Source organism: Eptesicus fuscus, chromosome 17, assembly GCF_027574615.1.
Source record: "Eptesicus fuscus isolate TK198812 chromosome 17, DD_ASM_mEF_20220401, whole genome shotgun sequence".
Taxonomy (NCBI): domain Eukaryota; kingdom Metazoa; phylum Chordata; class Mammalia; order Chiroptera; family Vespertilionidae; genus Eptesicus; species Eptesicus fuscus.
The window spans coordinates 33657814-33678085 of NC_072489.1; the positions used below are offsets into that span (position 1 = coordinate 33657814).

Here is a 20272-nt window from a genome sequence, read left to right on the forward strand (position 1 = left end):
TGGCCCTCCTACCCCTTATCTATGTCCAGCTCAAACCTGCTCTCCCCAGTAAATGCCTCCATGCACATTTCAGCAAAAATTCCTGAGTTCCAGTCGCTAGTACAGACAGCGTTTAATCACTCTGCACAGACATGAGGCCATCTCTCAGCTGTCCTCTCTGGAATGTAGCTCCAGAGCAGAGCCCACAACTCCTTCCTCTTCGGACCCTGCGAGCCTGACACAGCCTGACACACAGGGGAAGCGCACCAAGTTTAGCAAAGAACACACTTTCACAAACTTGCCAAACGGTGCCAACAGCCTTTCTCCTTCACCTCAGGCCTGTGACAGGCAGCCACACTACCAAAGACAGTCCTTAATTTCTCCTTCTCAAGAAATCTGCTTTGCCTTTGAAGGAGTTAACCTTTATTGGAGCTTTGTGGGGCCAAGGAATTAAAATTCCTCCTACTTTTTAAAGCATATCTGCCTGGAAGAGCCATGCCTATGGTGACTGGGAGAGGCCACGACTGTGCCTCGTGGCAAAGATGCCCACAGGAAATCAGGACACCCAGATTCCAATCCAGGCCTTGCAGGCTCCAAGAAGGAATTTAAACCAGATGATTTCTAAGAATAAAGCACCACTCCACATGACAGCAAACACCACAGACAAAGTAAGTCAGAGGCCCAACACTCAGAACATGAAGCCCACGAGAGGTGGCAGTGAACGACAAGAGACAATGCCAGGTGAGCTGGTGATGCGGCTTGTGACAACTATAGTACAAAGAACAGAAGCCAGAAAGTAGGCAGGACTATCCCCCACTTCTAAAGCCACCACCCCTTTCCACCAGAGTCTTGCACTGTGCTGCGGAGAAAGGAAGACAGTTCAACAGGAGGGCATTGTCAGTAAGACATCTTAATGACTGACTTCAGGCTTTCTAGAACATCAGTGAATTCAGGTCAGCAATGGACCTACCAGGCAAACTGCCTGCTACGGAGTCATTCTTTTTGTAGTCCTCCTACAAGTACTTACAAAACTTGTTATGAGAAAGTCAATATACTTGCCTATTTCCCTTGTAGACTATACGCTTGTTAAGGGCAGGAACCATACCTGCCTAGTTCATCACTATGTCACCAGTCCCCAGCAGGGTGCCTGGCTCAGAGTAGGCACTCAGCTAATATATCCTGAATAGTTTGGGGTTTTTTTTTTGTTTTTTGTTTTGTTTTGTTTTGTTTTTTACAAAATCAGTATAGCCCTGGCTGGGTAGCTCAGTTGGTTAGAGCACTGTCCCCATACACCAAGGCTGGGGGTTCAATCCCTAGTCAGGGCATATAAAAGAATCAACCGGTCCGGGTGAGACCATGTGTCCCTGGATCCGGGTGAGGCCTCGTGCACCTAGGCCCGGGTGAGCCCAAGTGGCCCTGGGTCTGGGAGAGGCCAAGCGTCCCTGGGTCCGGGTGAGACCATGTGTCCCTGGATCCTGGTGAGGCCTCGTGCACCTAGGCCCGGGTGAGGCCACGTGCCCCTGGGTCTGGGAGAGGCCAAGCGTCCCTGGGTCCGGGTGAGACCATGCGTCCCTTGATCCGGATGAGGCCTCGTGCACCTAGGCCCGGGTGAGCCCAAGTGGCCCTGGGTCTGGGAGAGGCCAAGCGTCCCTGGGTCCGGGTGAGACCATGTGTCCCTGGATCCGGGTGAGGCCTCGTGCACCTAGGCCCGGGTGAGCCCAAGTGGCCCTGGGTCTGGGAAAGGCCAAGCGTCCCTGGGTCCGGGTGAGACCATGTGTCCCAGGATCCGGGTGAGGCCTCGTGCACCTAGGCCCGGTTGAGCCCAAATGGCCCTGGGTCTGGGAGAGGCCAAGCGTTCCTGGGTCTGGGTGAGACCATGTGTCCCTGGATCCGGGTGAGGCCTCGTGCACCTAGGCCCGGGTGAGCCCAAGTGGCCCTGGGTCTGGGAGAGGCCAAGCGTCCCTGGGTCCGGGAGAGACCATGGGTCCCTGGATCCAGGTGAGGCCTTGTGCAACTAAGCCCGGGTGAGGCCACGTGCCCCTGGGTCTGGGAGAGGCCAAGCGTCCCTGGGTACGGGTGAAGCCAGATCCTTGGTCCGGGTGAGGCCATGCGCCCCTGGATCCATCCGGGTGAGGCTGGGTCCCAGGCCCGGGTGAGACCACGCGCCCCTTGGGTATGGGTGAGGCCACGTGCCCCTTAATCCGGGTGACGCCGTGCCCCTGGGTTCGGCCGAGACCAAGCCAGAGGGAGTCAGACCTCCATTACCACCATTTGTCCACCATCCAGAGCTGAGGGGTCAGGGCTGACATGTACACATAAGGAACTACTGGACATTGAAATTGGGTCTCAAAAGAACTGTTGGTCCAGGGGGAAGCTCGCTACAGATTGATTCATTTGCCTGTCAGCATAACTATTATTGCTCGTCTCACATTTAGTTCTTGTTAGTATATATCTAGTGACATATGATCTCGCTCATCTAGGGGAAATGATGAACAACATAGACTGAGGAACAAGAACAGAACCAGAAGCAAGGAGGCATCGATCGGACTATCAGTCCTCAGAGGGAGGATATGGGAAGGTAGGGGGAGGGTAGAGGGAGGGGGAGAGTTCAACCAAGGGACCTGTGTGCATGCATATGAGCCTATCCAACGGTTGAGTTCAACAGGGGATTGGGGCATGCGTGGGGAGAGGGGTGGGATGGGAATGGGGGGATGAGGACAAATATGTGACACCTTAATCAATAAAGAAATATAAAGTAAAAAAAAAAAAAAAAAAAAGAATCAACCAATGAATGCATAAATAAGTGGAACAGCAAATGGATGTTTCTCTCTTTCTCTTTCCTTTCCTCTCTCTCTCTAAAATCAATAAATTAAAGAAAAGCATATCTTTTTGCACATAGCAATATTTTTAGAAGAATGTTCTACATGAGTATTCTTTTAGATATTATTTTTAAGTGTTGCTTAGTATTTTATTGTCCAATATACATAATTTAATTAATCCCCTATTGCTGCATTTTGGTTTCCAACTTTTCACTATGATAAACAGCTCTTGGATGAATAATGGTCTTAATTATTTCTTAAACTCCCAGAAGTTTAATTCCTGGATCAAATAGTGTGTAAGTATCTATGTGATTCTCTTAAAAGCTACCCTTTCATACCCTTATGGTGAAGGACAACTGATATTAACTTTATTATTTAGGTAAACTACTGTGGACTTCTCACACAGAAGAATCTCCTCAAACAGGTGTCTTTGACATCAGACTCACAAACTGTCCTCTCCAGACCTATTTTTGGTGCCATCAGAGCCAGAAATCTGAGAAAAGCACCTGCTCAAGTGGACTCCTGCTCTCCTCCGGAGCTCAACCTCCTTTTCTTGCTTTAGTGGAGAACAAACCACACTGTAGCATCACACTCCCCTCCCCCTCCTTTCTCCCACTAAGTTCACTGGTCTTCAATGACGCCAGCCAGCTATACCTGCTTCTCTTATTTCCTTAGAAGAATGGCTGAACCTGTCCCACCCCTGAGTCACAGAAATATCAAGTCCCTTATAACCGCAGTGAGGCTCCGTGTGTGTGTGTCTGCCTCCTGCCTTTAGGCGTTCACTTCTCATTAGTTCTTCTAAAAAGGGGACAGACAGCAATAAAGACCCTCAATGACACAATTTTAACCTTTTATCCACTTCCATAAAAATGGACCTTTCCAAGTGAATTTAAAGAAAGTTTTAAACACTCTCCCCAGAAAAATGCACACACCTAAAATGATAAATTTTATTTCAGTGGCTTGGTGAAACCCATCAAGAACCCCTGGGCCACTGATAGGGCCTTCAAACAAATGGCCATCAGGAGACTTGAGACATTCCTGAGTGCTCTCACCACGCTGTCTCTGTTTCCAAAATCAAAGGGAGGGGAAGAGGCCAGGTTCAGGGCCCTATGGAAACTTGGAGTGCTGCCCAGCACAGCTGCTGGCAACTCTGCAGAGCCTTTCAGAGTAACTCGGGTGTCACTACTCCACAGCAGCAGCAAAGCAAATGTCAAATCACCCACCTTGTGAATGGGCGGCAGAGCCCTTAGGAGGCACGGGGGAGGCTCTGCCTCCTGACCACCTGGCATGCTACATGTATGTTCACTGGCTTGAACATACATGTGCCCGTCCCATAACCAAGAGAACTCCATGCAGACGAAGCCTTTGCTTGGTTCACACCTATACTGTATTCTTGGTCTCGTCCAAGACAAAGCAGCGGGTCCCAATGGTCTGGAAGTTTAGGCAAGAGACTGAGGCTATTACAAAGAACTTCCGTAAGAGCAAAGGCATACAGGAGACATCCATGCCCTCAGGATCTGATGGTGAGAAGAGTGAACTAACGGCAGGAGGAACAGGGACAGGCTCTGGGATCAGGCAGAAACACAAGAGAGGGGACCACAGTTCACATGGTGAAATCTCAACAACACGCAGCCACAAATCTGGGTACAGCTGGACAGTCCCAGTGCACTGACCCTGCCTCACTCAGTGCATCTAGTCAAGTGAATGGTCCACACGCCCCTGAGGGAGCAGAAAGGGAACCAGCACTCCCTCCCCCTCAGACAGAGAACCCCGGTCACCTTCTGCTGCCACTCCCAAGGTCACCTCAACAACTGCGGGTGCCGCCCTGCACTACCGCAGGCACACGCCAAGGGCTTGCACTTGACAGCACTGAGATGGAGTGCTTGTTATTCCCACTTCACATGAGAAAAAGCCAGTGCCCCAGAAAGACAGCCACACCTGTCCCCACTTGCTCCCTCTGAATCTCGGGTTACCAAGGCAGCCTGACTTGGGCTGAAGCCATGGAATCCCACACAGGGTGTTTCTTTTCCGACACCCTTTCGGTCCCGGGGCTTCTCCTCCAGCACGCCCCCTGTCTGAGCACCTTCCCCAGCCACCGCCCTGCCTCCTCACACTGCCCTCTCCCCTCCCAGCTTTCTCAAGAGCAATAAACTCCTCTTCTCTTTGGGCTTCAGGAACATCCGCACGCCCATCTCCTGTGCAGACATCTGCCCAAACTGTTAGCCTGTTTCTCAGGAGGGTAAATGTTCCCGGCCCCCTTCAGCTGCTATTTCTCTCCCCTTCCTGACTTCTCCGGCCTCTTCTACACAGGGAGGGGGCATCCCCTTCGGCCAACCCTCCCCACAGGGGACAGGGCTCTTGAGGTCTGTTCTCCACGGCCCTGCCCCCAGGATCTTTCTCTTCTTTCAACCTTCACTGAACCTGTGACTCAGGAGCGCCATTCCTGACCTGAGCATCATCCACCCACTGGCTTAGCTGTGGAGTCCCCCACACCCCACCCTGTAACCTGAAATTAATCATCACATCCCTTATAATTTGTCCTTATTTAATGGTACTCATAACAGCCTTCGTGGCTTCACACAGTATGCCTGAATGAAACTTTTAAAAGACTGGCTATCCCACATTTTACACCGTTGACAGCTAGCCTGCCAGGAGCATCAGTCACTGCGTGGAAAATACGAAAAGTGAAGAATCAACCACTCATTGCTCTTTCTATAAAGTGGTTTGGGCACGCAACTGAAAAGAGTTTTTAGGGGTAAAACAGGCAGGTTTAGGGAGTTTTAAAAATAAAGAGGGTCCATGGGGGAGGACTGCAAAGCTGGGTGCTGGGAGCTGCCCAAAGGCATACATTCACAGAGAGAGAAGAGATGCCACGGCCTAAGGGGAGAGGAAGACACCGGAGTAGAGAAACAAAAGGGAGAAAGAGGAAAACAGATTATCACAGGGACAGAGAATGCTACCACAGAAGGGGGATAAAAAAAGGGGGGCCCATGTGAGGTTTGAGCTTTGAAGCTGCTATAGTGACTTATCAGAGGGGACTATCAGGACCCAAAGAACTGCAGCCTTTATAAACTTTAGGAAAAAGGGGCTTAGGTGGTCACTCCCTTGGGACCCCCTCCCCACGTGGGATTCTGTGCTTGTTTTCCAATAAATTTCCACTTTTTCCTATACCACCTTTTGTCCGTGGCTTCATTCTTCGAATCCACCTGGACAAGAACCCAGGAAAGAAATCACCTTTGCATCCTACTCAGAGAAAAACCACACATTTCAGTTTGGTTTCCACATTTCACAACTAAATAGGATTGGGGGAGGAAGTTCCAAAATAAGATACTTTTTTTAGTAACAGAACTAGAGGCCTGGTGCACAAAATTCATGTGGGGGAGGGGGGGTCCTTCAGCCCGGCCTGCATCCTCTCCAATCTGGGACCCCTCAGAGGATGTCTAACTGCCGCAGGGATTGGGCCTAAACCGGTAGTCAGACATCCCTCTCCCAATCTGGGACCGCTGGCTCCCAACCACTCACCAGCCTGCCTGCCTGATTGCCCCTAACTGCCCTCCCCTGCCAGCCTGATCGCCCCTAACTGCCCTCCCCTGCTGGCCTGATCGCCTCCTAACCGCCTCTGCCTCAGCCCCCGCCACCGTGGCTTTGTCCAGAAGGAAGGCAGGATGACCAGAAGATGTCCAGTCGACCGGGTCTAATTAGCATATTGCCCTTTTATTCGTATAGATAATAAATGGCTGATAATTGGAGCTCATGAGACACTCTTGTCAGGTATCTCACAATCACAGAATTCATGGAGTCTGGGGACTAGACAGCTAGGGGTCAGCGAATCCAAACTCTCCATTTACAGACAAGGAAACAGAGACCAAGTTTGCCAAGGTCATAGCTTGGCACATGGGCCTTAGCTTGCATGTTGTTTATAAGGGTATTAAGGAAGGGGAGAGGGGAGGAGGAAGGGAGGAAAAGAGGGTAAAGCAGGAAAAGAGAGGACAAAGAAAATGAGAAAAGAGAACTACTGAAAACAAAATTGAAAGTGGAATTTAGCACTTTGCCAGAAATTGAGCTATAATAAAATAAAACCTTGTTTTTAATCAGATATTTCTTTTAAAAGCTGATTTACCTTAAAGAGAGTTATTCATCTCCAGGTTTTACATTCCTAGGATGTAGCTAAAATTTAGCTACTTTTTTTAGACACAAAGAAAATAAACTGTCAAGTGTTCCCTACGACTCCCTATGTGGTTTTGAAATGCAGTTCCAGTTCCCAATTCCACTTGCTAGCTGACCATCTTAGCACACCTCTTCCTAGACTCCTCCCTGCCATGGGAGTTACCTCACTAAAAATGGAAACCCCCAAAACAAAAACAAAACAATACCACTTCCAGTTCCAGCTATAGTGACCTATGGCATCATTTACTTTCTCACGTTGCTGTTGTATAGGGAACCTGGAACAGGTGACCTTCTCCTCCGACCAGCCCACCCCTGCCCCAGGAGGCTTGGTGTGTAGCTGCCACACTGCACTCACTCCATGGCGATGTCATTTATCTGTGGACATGTCTGTCTCTCCCCTCCCCAAGGCCTCAAGGACCCACACCCCATCTTACTCATCTCTGTATCTCAAGGCTTCCCAGGGGCCTAGCCCATAGCAGACAGACCCTTAGCATATATTTGTGCCATTGTAAACCCCAGGCTATAAAAACACCAGACTGGAGAACATCTACACGTGTGAACAGGCCTCTCTGGCCTCCCCAGTGTTTCCTTAGCAACCCCCATCCCCCATGCTCTCCTTCCTCGCCCCCCCCCCCCCCTCCACCCCGGCCCTTATCCTCTCACCAAGCAAAGGAGCTCTCCCTGGCGGCCAGGGTCGCAGGAGAGACACAGAAGTTTCTTCCCTTACCTGAGTGATTCTAAGTCCCGATTTCCTACAAAATCTTTCATTTCTAAAATTTTCTCATTCACGTTTTATGTGTAACATTGTTCAGAAGAGAGAAATGCAGCCTCAATTGCAAAACAGAAAACTTGTGCTATAATGACAGCAATTCACACTTCTTGAGAGCTTCCTGTGTGCAGGCGCTGTGCTAAGCTTGGGCAAAAGTGGCTACTTTACCTCACAACAGCTGGAAATGGGTACACAGCCCTTCCTTTCCTTTTCATTCCTTTTCTTTTAAGAGCCTTCCTGCAGCCAGTTTTCTACTACAATGAACCCAGTCAAATAAGATTACCTCCTGCCTCTCCACAGTCAGACTATGTATCTTCATACACTTTCCATTTCTCTGTGCCTAAATTTTCCCCAAGGCATAAATGGTGGACACAAAGCTTTGTTGTGTCTATAGCAGTGAGTGGGGTGAAAAAAATAACAAAATTAAAACAAATCAGGGCATCTTCTTAACATGAGATGCATTATATGCTACTTCATGCTTCTAACGAGTTTTTACTTGCATTTTCCAAATTTTCTCTCCACCCTGGATTACCATCCGCCTTAGCCGTGTCAGAAATACTGGTAGGGACAGAAAGCAAATTTCTACCCTGCGCTGGCGCAGACATTCCTCTGCTGGCCTAGATAAACAGGACCGTGTGAGTCCAGTTTTTCTTTCAGGAGGTGGGAAGCATTTTAAATTTCTGAACCTGAAATCATCTCACCTGACTGTAACTAGAAGTGGGAGCAGCTGGCCCCCCTCACTGCAGGGTTCTCAGGGTGGTCTCCAGACCAGCAGCATCAGCAGCACCGGGAACATGTTCGAGGAGTCAGCTACCAGGCCCCACCCCCACCTACTTGCCTCAGAAACTGGTGGGGTGCGCGGAGCACAAGGTGTTTTTCACAAGCCTCCAGGTGACTGTGATACCTGCTGAAATTTGAGAACCACCAGCTTAAGCTGATAAACCTCCAAGGTCATGGGAATGCCCTGCTGGGCTCCCCTGTGTTTCACAACTCTACGTAAATCATGTCTCTCCACCGACAGCACCTGCTCTGGTCATTTGTGCCAACTGGCAAAGGCCCCAAGCACCAAATTCCATCAAAGCACTACTTCCTTGTTGGGCAAATTAGCTGTGCCCGCTCTCCTCCGTTCTAAAACGGGGATAGTAATATCCATCTCATAGATTATCACAAGGGTCAAGGGCTTAGTGCCTTGTAGGTGGTTAGCCCTCAACAAATGTGAATCCCTATGATTACACCTTTGTCAGAACTAGAAATACAGCAAAATGACACTTTCGTCCTGTATGCTAACCCCCTGACCTCTTCTATCCAGTCCTTCCGGAGCCCTGACCAAGGACATCCAGGATGGGCAGCGACGGCACGTGACACACTGTCAAGCATGTACTTATGTAAGTCTGCAACCGGAGCACCCGTCACGTGCCCGGCGATGTGCAGAGAAAGCCCACTCTGTGGACTGTGCCTCCAGCAAGTCCTTCTGGACAAAAGCCATCAACTCTGGGGCATAAGACCTCACGTACCTACCCCACTAAGACAGGAAACACAATGGATATGAACTAGTCATCATAAGAAGAGCTAACACCTTAGAGCAGTGGTCGGCAAACTGCGGCTCACGAGCCACATGCGGCTCACGAGCCGCGGTTTGCCGCTCTGTTGACTAATGAGTTTGCCGACCACTGCCTTAGAGTGATTGTCTTGTGCCAGGAACTAAGTGCCTGACATGTTAATTTATGCTGTTCTCACAACCACACTGTGAGGTACCTGCTGTTACCGCACCACCCTCGAAGGTTAGGGAACTGAGGTGCAAGCGTTTACCTAACCTGCCTAAGGCCCCACAGCTCCTAAAAAGTAATGCCAAGATCTGAACCCAGGCACTCTAGCTCCAGGGTCAGTGCTCTTAACCGCTGCACTGTAAGACATGTACTCGTTATCTAGGCATCTATTAGCCACTAGTTATCACTGATCGCAAAGCACTTACATTTAGGGACAAAATCCACTGTGGCAGGGTTCAATAGGCCCTCAAAGCCCTGGCAGAAATGCTAATTATACTTGCTTTCACCAGTCCCACCTCTCCCTCTAATCCAATTCTACCCAAATCAAGTCAAAACTCTTCCAGAGCAGCATTTATCTTTCTCATAACTCCCCTGACATCACACCACTTAACCCCTAATTATACACCATCTGCCACATAGAGTTCTCTGTTTCTTGTATGTCTTTTCTTCCCCACTGGACTGTAAAATTGTTTGGAATTATCTATAATTTCTGGGAAGCTCCACAAAACTAGGTAGGAGCACAGGCTGCATATGTAGACTTAGAGTGTGTCACATGATTAATTGATTAGGTTATTCACTTTGCTTTTCTGACACTTCTTTGCTATCAATCCCTAAGAGGCAGAATAAAGGTATGAAGTTTATGCTATTCACAGCCAGCATCAGAGAAGGTATTACACCAACATTCACTGAGCAGCAACTGCTTCAAGATCTGTACTCCCTGCCTCTCCTACATTATCTCATTTAACCCCCTCAACAGCCTCCTAGAGAGGCTTTTGGGATTCAGTTTGAGTGAGGAAGGACCTGGTACTACTGAAAGGTAACTTGCCCAATGACTCTCAGGGTTGGTGAATGGAAAACCAACACTGAAACAAGATCTGTCCCCAAAGCCCCTACCCTGCCTTCCTCTAAGGTTCAGACTAAGAAGCCCGCGCTCAAATCTCCTCAAAGCAACGTATTACCTTTGTAAAACATGTTATCATGAGAGAAAAAAATTTAAAACTCTATTAAAAAGTCATTTTTAAAAGATGGGATGATAACCATGTTAGTGGAAAGAATTCCAATATTAGCACAGAAAAGGTGTCAATTCTCCCCTTGTTGAATTATACATCCAATGCAATGCCCATCACATTTCCAGGACTTTGCTGAGAACTTGACAAGGATTACAAAATGTATGTGGAGGAGAAAAGGTCCACAAACAACCGATTCTGAAAAAGAGGAGCAAATGAGAAGCTCACCCTACCGTATAAGACACACTGCAAAGCTTGTGTGTCTGTTCATTAATAAAAATAACCTGGCCTATAAACAGACAGATACGACTGGAACAGAATACAGAACTCAAAAGCAACCCCCCGTAAAGAATCTCAAAATCAGTATGTTGTGTTTACTGTGAACAGTTTCAATCTGGGCTGAGGGGAAAGTTCTGGAGATTGAGGGTGGTGATGGTTGCACAACATTGTGAATGTACTTAATGCTGCTGAACTGTACACTTAAAAATGGTTAAATGGTAAGTTTATGTTATGTCTCTTTTGCCACAACTTTTAAAAAAGATTTTAAAAAATCTGTATGTTAAGTGAAAGGAATCAGACGCACAAAAAGTACCATACTGGACGGTTCCATTTATATAAAATCATGGAAAATGCAAACGAATCTATAGGGGCAGAAAGCAGACCAGTGGTTACCCAAGTGTGGGGACAGAGAGAAGGATGAAGGCAAAGGGGCCCGAGGAAGTTTTGGGGTAATGAAAATGCTTTGTATCTTGTTTGTATGGTTGTCTCATAGGTATGTACATTTGTCAAATTCATCCAACTGTACACTTTAAATGGATGTAATTTACCATACGTAAAGTGAAAATATGGACTTGATATATGCATGAGAAAACCTGATGTATGATAAAAGATGCTACACACAAAAATAAAATTTAGGAAAAGAGTACTGTTTAACAAATGATTTGGGGGAAACTGGCTCACATAATGGAAAGGGAAAAAATAAAGTTGTATTCCTCTTTATGCCATAGATGAAGATAAACCTCAGAGAGATGAAAGCTCTCATTGTAAAAAGTAACTAGGGAGCTGAAAGAACAGAATATAGAGTATCTTTGTAACCCTGGCGAAGGAAGAACATCTTAAGACTCCTAAAGTGCAACATAAGGCAAAAAATTAATGGACTTGGGCTATATTAAAACTAAAACTTTCTGACAGTTACCATTGACAGACAGATGGCAGAATGGGATTTCTATCTAGAATATGCAAGAAACATCTGCAAATCAATGCATTAGAAAAACAGACTAAAGCTGGTCAAAGATACTGTAATAGCTAACAAATATATTAGAAGATGCTCAAATTCATTAATAAACTTACATTAAAACAAGATGCCACTTTATAGCCACCAAATATTGGCAAAATTAGAAAGATGGTTAATATCAACCACTAGCGAGGATGTGGGGAATCAGAAATCCTCATGCATATTGCGTGAGTGTCAACCAACTCATCCACACTGGAGAAGAATTTGGTATGTTTATTACCCACCCACCCCACTCACTCCTGGAGGTTCTTTCCCATGCATGAGACTCTTAAGGCTGGACATGTTAAAACACAAACTGATGGAGTCTGTCCCCAGGGTTTCTGATTTAGGAGGTGTACATTGGGGCCTGGAATCTGCAGCAGTTCCCAGGTGATGCTGCTGCGGCTGGGTGTGGACCACTTTGAGAACCACTAGCCTAGAGATAATCTCACAAGCATCATCCAGAAACTGCTACAGGAAATTTCATCACAGCTTTGCTCCCAGTAGCAGGCGTGGAGGCGAGCTAAGTGTCCATCACTAGGGAAATGGGTAGGTAAAGCTGGTGGGTGCACAGCAGGCCAACCGTAACGCGCAGTAATCACGGCAATGCACTAGATCTCACAAATAAAATGTTGAGTGAAACTCTTCCGACTTTAATGAATGTCTGAAATTTTCTGTAATAAAAAGTTTTAATGTTGAATGAAAAAGAAACTGAATGAAATCTATAGAACAGTACCACTTAATGTAAATTGAAAACGTGCACAAAATAATGTGACATCTTTAGCAAAGACATAGATATACCCACGAACATATCCAACACAGAAGAGTAGGCTCCTCTGAGAGGGGAATGGGAATGGAAAGGAGTATTGCACAGGGAGAGAATCTTGTGCCAAAACCTGAGTAATGTTCACCAACCCTTCAACAGAAGCAGGGAAGGAGTTCAACTTGGGACTTACTGATTATCAGTGCCTGGGACATCCAGGTAGACATTCTAGTAGGCAATGGCACATACAGTGCCAGGTAATTGTTAAATCAGTATTAATCCAATCCCTTCATTCTCCCAGCCCCCAAATTTCCCTCCCCTTCATTTCCATGAATTTCATAACCCAACAAGTCTGGCTTTCTCCACCCAGCCTCTCCACCTTAAGATATGACTGTATTTGGGATTAAGGTCAAATGAGGTCACATGGGTGAACCTAACCCAATAGGACTCTTTTTCCTATAAGAGGAGGACACACAGGGATTCAGGCACACAGAGGAAAGGCCATGTGAGGACACAGCAAGAAGGTAGCCATCTGCAAGCCAAGGAGAGGGGCCTCAGGAGGAATCAACTCTACTGGCACCTAGATCTCGGGATTCCAGCCTCTATAATTGTGAGAAAATTCATATCTGTTGTTTAAGCAAAAACGAACACCAAAGCTATCCCTAAATGCCCACTCTCCTGCACTGACATACAGTGGTTACTAACTTCAGTGAAAGCCCCAGGGCTCTGCAGGCTAAGGGGGCAGATCAGCTTGCCTGAGAGAGGAAAGGGGGATCTTTTTGAAATACAAACTTAAACCTTTTGCACTCGGATGTCGAGTTTGACTCGACACAGTTAGCATTAGAATAAAGGAATCGAGAAAAAAGCAAGCGAGTGCAAAGGGTTAAGGTGATTTCAGTCCTGAATTTTCCCTCCTTGCCATGTTAGTATTTTAAAAAGAATCTGGGGTTCTTGGCTTTCTACCTCTGTGCCTGTGTCTCTTCAGTGTGTGTCTGTAGAGCTGTGTGTGTCTGTGTGTGGTGTGTTATTTGTGGAGACAGAGGACTTGGGAGGGGTCTGAGCATTCCAGTGGAAACTGAGCCACACTTGTTGATGAGCCATTCAATTCCTTTTTACTGAAACAGAAGTCACAGTTACAAAACCAAGCCATCTTCCTGTTCCCATTAGCCCTTCCCCTTTCTTCGCTCTCCCCTCACCCACAGCCAACACTGCTTCCCAACTCCCACATCCAAATGGGCTAATCCAAAATATGATCCTCTGGTGATTATGCAGCTTACTAAAGTAACAAACTTCACTGCCCAAATTCCTGGAATGTGCTAGGCGGTGATAAATGACCAGTTATATTCCTGACCAACAGCCTTTATCGGAAACTCCAAAATCCTAAGACTAGGAATGCCATACAGGTCTTCCATAAGAGATTGCTGTGACTATAGCTACCATCCAAAAAGGGGCAAAGAAAAAGCTTTCTATAATCAGTCGTGTCCTGGCCACAGCTTTTTCCAAAGGCCATCAAACAGTGTATCGTACAAAGTAGTGGGAAAGTGTGTGCGACAATAAGAAGAGAAAAATCCCCACTGATTGAATTTGTGTGAGAAAATACAACAGATCCTTCTGGCAGCAGCTTTAAGTAAGCAAGCCCATGCCAGGAAAGTATGTCTTTAGGGGAAGAAGAAATAGCTAAACAACCAGAGAAAGGAGAATAGCTAAGGTAAAACAGAAGAATGAGTGGGCCAAACACTCATACTTCCCCTGAAGACTGGGGAGATTACTCCCCTGTGCAAACAATCCCTGAATTTTTATTCCCAAAACATTATTTTGTCTTCTCTACAGTAGCACTTTTCATTGGATGGTAAAGGTTTGGAGATTCTAGGGTTTTCCTGAAATGTTTTGTATAAAATAAAGTTTTGTTAATAAAGTCTATTTGATAGGCAGCACGCATACTTTTTAGTGAGGTGTTGGTTTTTTTTAGTATACAGTTATATGTAAGATTTTCATGAGATAGGTTAGCAAAGCATGCCCACGTTTTTCCAGCTGAGGTACAGAATCTGCCACAATTTGAAAATTAGGGTGGAGGGAGTAAAAGAGTTGACTTTTTAAGGTAAATTGAATGTTTATGGTCAACACAGGCAATCCTGACTTAAGAAAACATACAAGGTTATATAAGTGTCAACATTTACTGACAAGCTTCTGTTATGAAAACATTTTTTAAATTATAGCTGAGTAAGCATTTACTGAGTATCTTCAAGGTAGACACTGGGCAAGATGCTAGGTATTCTCCAATGAATAAGACACTTTAAAATAATGGTGCCCCTTTAATGTCAGCGTAATCCACGCCTTGAATTAATTTTTTAAATGCTTTCTTATATTTGAAATAGTTGGCTAACAGCACTAGGAAGAGTTGCAGAAATACACCTATTTTACTAAATATGTAAATTTCTTCTGAAGCAGAAAAGAAGGAAAAGACAAGTTCTCTGCTTTGCATATTGCTATCATTTTCTGAAGAAAAACTGCTTAAACTGTGTGTGGTGGCAGCTGCCACCTCCTGCTCTCTAGCAGGTCACAGCCCTGGAGACACTCAAAAACATGCTACACCGTTTAAGGGAAGCAGTAAAGAAACCCCAAAACCCCGGGCCTGCACACCTAAACAGAAAGCCGGATATGAGAAGTGAGCGGCTGCAGGCAGGAGGCAGCTACCTCCTGGAGGTTCCCCCAAAGCTGGCACCTCTAACAGCAGGCACAAGCTGCAGCCACGGCGTTCTGGCTGGCTTGGACAAGGCATGGCTTCAGAGCTGGAAGGCTGCCACCTGCTGAATCACCAAACCTCCCCGGGCATCCCTTGGAGCACTGACCACGCAGGGGCCCATCCCCCCCACCTGGCTTCTCCCTTGGACATCTTACACCCTGTCCAGTGAAACACCCCTGAGCACAGGCCAAAAGAGCCACCAACCCTGTTAAGTCTGGGCGGCCCTAGGCAACTCCCAGCCAGTTGCTACATCACCAGCCCACTCCTCTCTTTCTGCCCACTCAGTCCCCCCCCCCCCCCCCCAATGTTCAACACCCAGAGCCAGGAAGCGTGGGGAGTTCACAGCACACCCCAACAGGCACTTAGCGCTTCCATATCCAGGCAGCCAACCAGAAACACCCCCAAATCTGAAAGCAACATAACCTGTCCAAACAGCTTTAAAGGTCCAGGAAGGTACATGTCAAGGGAGCTAAAATAGTAGGCAGGCCCCATGGCAGAACACAAACTTCCCTTTCAGAGAGCAGCCTTCATTCTTGGTTTCATAAGCGTGCACAGCAGAAGTCTGTGCTGTTTGAAGGTGAAAAGAAACACCTGAGAAGCACCTGCATGGATGTTCTTCGCTCCCTCCAGCCTCGTCAGCCCCTGTCCCGATTTTTTACTCGCGACTCCCAAGAGGGAAACAAGCGTTAAGCAGAACGCGCCCGACTGAATCCGTTAGCTGGACCGGGACAGCTCATCGGCCCACCAGACGCTGCGACCCGAGTCGCTGCTCTGCCCTTGACAAGCCCCTCGGAATCGCGGGGGACCCCTCACTCCCGGGCACAGCCGCGTCCCGGAGTGACTGTCCAGCTCCAGGCTGCGCCCACGGTTCCTCCAGGCCTTACCCCTAAACACCCCCCATCCAGCGGGGGCAGCCCAGCGGGATTTGGAGCCTCCTCCTACCTAGAGGCTGTTTTTGCATCCTTCGGAGGGGAGCTTGCTCCTCCGGGATTGGGGTCCCACCAGCTGTGTTGTAGAGGGGCACAGAGCGGCCACGGCAAGGGGGTTGGGTTCGCAGGATCCTGAAACCCTGGGCGCCTGGCCGACCGTGATCTGACCGGGAGGTACCAACTGTCACGCCGCCGCCCGGGGCGTGGGGGTGGGGCCGTGATTTGGGGTCGATCCCTGCGGGTCTCGGGTCCCTGTGGGTCTCCGGACCCTGGCCGGGCCACTGCCCAAAGGCAACCCCGTCTCCCCGTTTCTTTGGCCCCGCCACCGTCCGCTCGCCCCACTCGGACATTAGGCAGTCTTCCAGCCCGCACGCAGCACCTCTGAAAAGGTGCCCACTGACGCCCCCGCCTTCCTCCCCGCCCCAACTTGGACCGGGAGCCGAGCAGGCAGCCCGCTTCCTCCGATTCCCGAGCCGGGCCGCCCGACCGCCCCCTGCGCCCACTCTTTGGAGCGGCCGCGCGTGGGGGCGGGGAGGGGGAGCCCGCCAGGTACGCGCGCGGCACCGCGCGGGCAGCACTCACGCCCCCTCGCCCCCCCCCCCCCCGGGCTGCTCGCACTCGGCTCCCGGGAGTCAGGCCCAGGCCCGAGGCGGCTGTCCCATCGGCCCTCCCCGCAAATCGCCTTTTCCCCACGCCCCACGACTCACTTGCCCCGGAGTCGCGGCAGCCTCCGGAATTCCGCTCGCCGAGCCCCCCGCCGCGGAATGGAATCCGGGGCAGGGCAGCGTCGGGGCGCTGCACCCAGAGCGCGCTCTCCGGCCGGCTCGCGGGGCACAAGGACAGAGCAGCCTTCGCTGGCCCTTCCCGCTCCTGTCCGCGCCCGCCGCCGCCGCTGCCCCGGCCGCTGCCTCCCTGGTGCGAAACCTTCCCACTTGCCACCGCTAGCCTCCCGGGCCGCAGAGCATGCCCAGTCCGCTGCACGAGCCGCCCGGCTTCCCGCGCGACGCCGATCCGCTCCTCCGGGTGTTCGCGGCGGCCGGGAGGGCGGGCCGGGAGGGTGGGGCCCGCCGGGGGCTCTCCCCGGGACCGAGGCACGAGACCGGACTGCGCCCCCAGGGGGAGCGGGGGTTTGGCCTCTTGGTTTTTACTCTTTAGTAAATTGCAAGCTCGGGAGGCGAGCGTTTTCCCGACGACGATCGCGGCCCCGCCTGCACAGTGTGAGGGGCCGCTTATTGAAGCCGGAGGAGAGCCGAGTTTCACGCTCAGAGGCGGAGCCGGAGCGGCGGGGAGCGGGGGCTGGTCGGAACCTCGGGCTCTGGGGCCCGAGTTTGCGAGCGACCCGAGGTGGCTCTTCCCCACCCAGCCTAGAGCTGCGCCACTTGCGATCAACTCCTGGTGGAACGTGCATTTAAAGGGGGCGGGGCTAGGACTTAACCGATCGTTGTCAAATCCTACCCACGGACCAGCGTCCCAAAGGCAGAGAGCCACCTGCGGGGCCACCGCTAGAGGCCTGTTCGGGCTGAGAAGGCGGGACCAGCGGTAACCGGCGCGAGGCTCCCGACGCCTCCGAGCCGCCCCGCCCCGCCCAGGCCCCGCCCCGCCCGGGCCCCGCCTCCCATCGGCCCCTCGGAGTCGCGAAGAAAACCCGGAGAGTCCGAAGCTTGGGCCGAAACTGCGCATGCCCAGTAGCCCGATCGGGTGCAGGTTGCCCAAAGGAAGGTTTTCTTCGAAGGACCCCTGCGCCCGGGTAGGGGGCGGTCGCCGAGGAGAGGTGGCCTTCCGCCGCGGCGCCCTGTCTCCCCGGCCCTGGCGCGGCACCCCTGCCGCAGAAGGGGCAGCCCAGGGAGCGCCTCCCACGGTGTCGAAGACTCGCCTGGCGGGGGAGGGGGCGCACGACGATATCGCGGAGACACGTGACTGTCCGCGGCGCTTCGGGCAGCCATCTTCCGCCCAGGCCAGCGGCCGCGGGCGATCGGGACGGAGCGGGAGCGAACGGGGTGCGAGCAGGGGGCGCCCTCATCCCCGCCACGCCCTCCCGCGGGGCTCCAGCCTCCTCTCCGCACCTGCCTCCGCCCCCGGACCCCCCTAGGCGCTGGGGTCGTGGCACTGACCCTCGGCTTGCCGGGAGGGCCGGCTCCCTCCGGGCGGGGAGCAAGGGCTGTGAAATGCGGGGGCTCTGCTTTCTTCCAGGGGTGGAGGTTGGAGAATGGGGTCCCCTTCCGTGAGATAGCGACGCCGCTGCTCCAGCTGCCTCCGGGTGCTGACCTAGTCCCTGCGGAGGAAGTGGGATGTGTTGGCAGAAACATCTGGACAGAGCCCGTCGCTGTTCCGTGCGGTGCAGTGCCCCACAGCCCCTTCCGGTGGACAGCTTGGATGGTGACATTAATAGTTAATATTTACTGAGCTCCTGCCACGAAGCACTTGGGGTCCCTGGGATCCTAGGACCAGCCTTTGTGCCATCAGAGGAGAATTGGTTAGAATTGCAATCTTGTACGGAATGCGAAATTCTAAGGGTGGGATGCTGCGGTCTCCTTAACAAGCCCTCCAGGTGGTTCTCCTAAGACATTTCGCTTCAGCTAAGCCCCAGGGCCGCCCCCTTTGCGAGTGTGCCTTTCCCAGGTTACAGAGTTGACCCTGAAAGACAGTGAGTGAGCAGTGGGTAAGTCAAAGCGAGCCAGCCTGGCTCAGTGCAGGCTTTTTACCGCGCCCTCCGCTCCGGCTCCACTGGCTTCTTCACCCCGGGACACTAGGCTCTGCTCCGCGAGACCCAGAAGGTGCGATTGCCACGTCGGACTTTAAAATAACTGAAATTGTCTACTGAGGGTAAGGCTCAGTGGGTTAAAGTAGCCCTATTGAGTTTTCCTCAGTTTGCACAAGAGGTCAAAGAAAGAGTTTGCTTTTTTGTAATGTAAATTTTTCTAATTAATACCAGAAAACCGCTGGCTGGTTTCTCTGGAGTGCTATTTATGCAATGTCGCTTAAGCTTTGGACTTCCTAAAAATAAGGTTCAAGCATCCGGTGTAGGCTTGTGTCAAGGAATCTTTAAATTGAGTCAAAGTGGTTTTACTAGGGTGCTCATTATAATTTTTTTTTCTAATTTTCTGTGTTTGAAATTTTTATAATAAACATTTTAAATTGTTTTCCATGAGTAATTTTAAGACTATTTATATGAAAAAGCCAGGTATAAAACTATTTCTACTTTATTCCAATTTCATAAAATAAATCAGAAAAAAAAAGCTGCAAGTTTTTAAATAAAAGACAATAGACCCAAAATTAAGTCACTTTAGTTAAGTCCCACATCAGCAAACCAAGATTTATTATCTAACCTCATTGCAGTTTCAGCCTCTCCCAGGAATGTAACTTTTAACCACTTAATCTGAAATCACCTGATCCACACAAGTGAGGTAATCTTGTTTGGTAGACTACACCCTTCGCTCAAAGGAGGGTGCCTTGCCTGAAACAATCCACTTTTTGTTAGAAACTTCCTTCTTTTGCCCCCTTCTGCTTATAAAAGCCTTCCATTGTATACAGCTCCTCAGAGATCCTTTCTGTTTGCTAGATGGGATGCTGCCCAATTTGTGATTTTTTTTAAATAAAGTAAATTTGATCTTTACATTTACTCAGTTGACTTTTGTTTTTTAACAGATTTGGTGGCAGTGGTGGGATCCAAAGCAAACTTTTTTTTAATCAATTTTGAGAGAGAGAGAAACATGGACTTATTGCTCCACTTATTTATGCACTCATTGGTTGCTTTCTTGTATGCACCCTGACCAAGGATCAAACCTGCAACCTTGGCATATTGGGACGGCATTCTAACCAACTAAGCTACCCAGCCATTGCCAAAGTACACTTCTGACAGCATTTGGGGACCAGAAACATAGGCGTAGCACCCACAAACCCCTTTTGAGTTCTCTGCCTTTTTAACCATTTCCAAGGGCCATGAATAAGTTCTTCTTTATTCCAAGCTCTGCTCTCTTTGCGTAGAGCTCCCAATCTAATTGGCTTTCCAATACCAAGCAAATCAGCTTAAGCTGACAAACAATTCTACCCAGAGCCC

The 20272-nt window shown here is 49.6% G+C and overlaps 1 protein-coding gene across 2 annotated transcripts in view; it reads right to left on the reverse strand.

Annotated features, from left to right (window-relative positions):
* SGMS1 (sphingomyelin synthase 1) overlaps window positions 1–17163 on the reverse strand; it is a 251170-nt gene extending 234007 nt beyond the window's left edge. For both annotated transcript variants that reach the window (XM_054729295.1, XM_054729296.1), the window contains exon 1: window positions 16923–17163. The gene's annotated coding sequence lies outside the window, so the exon portion shown is untranslated. The remainder of the gene's footprint in view (window positions 1–16922) is intronic.
* Between the last annotated feature and the right edge of the window lie 3109 nt (window positions 17164–20272).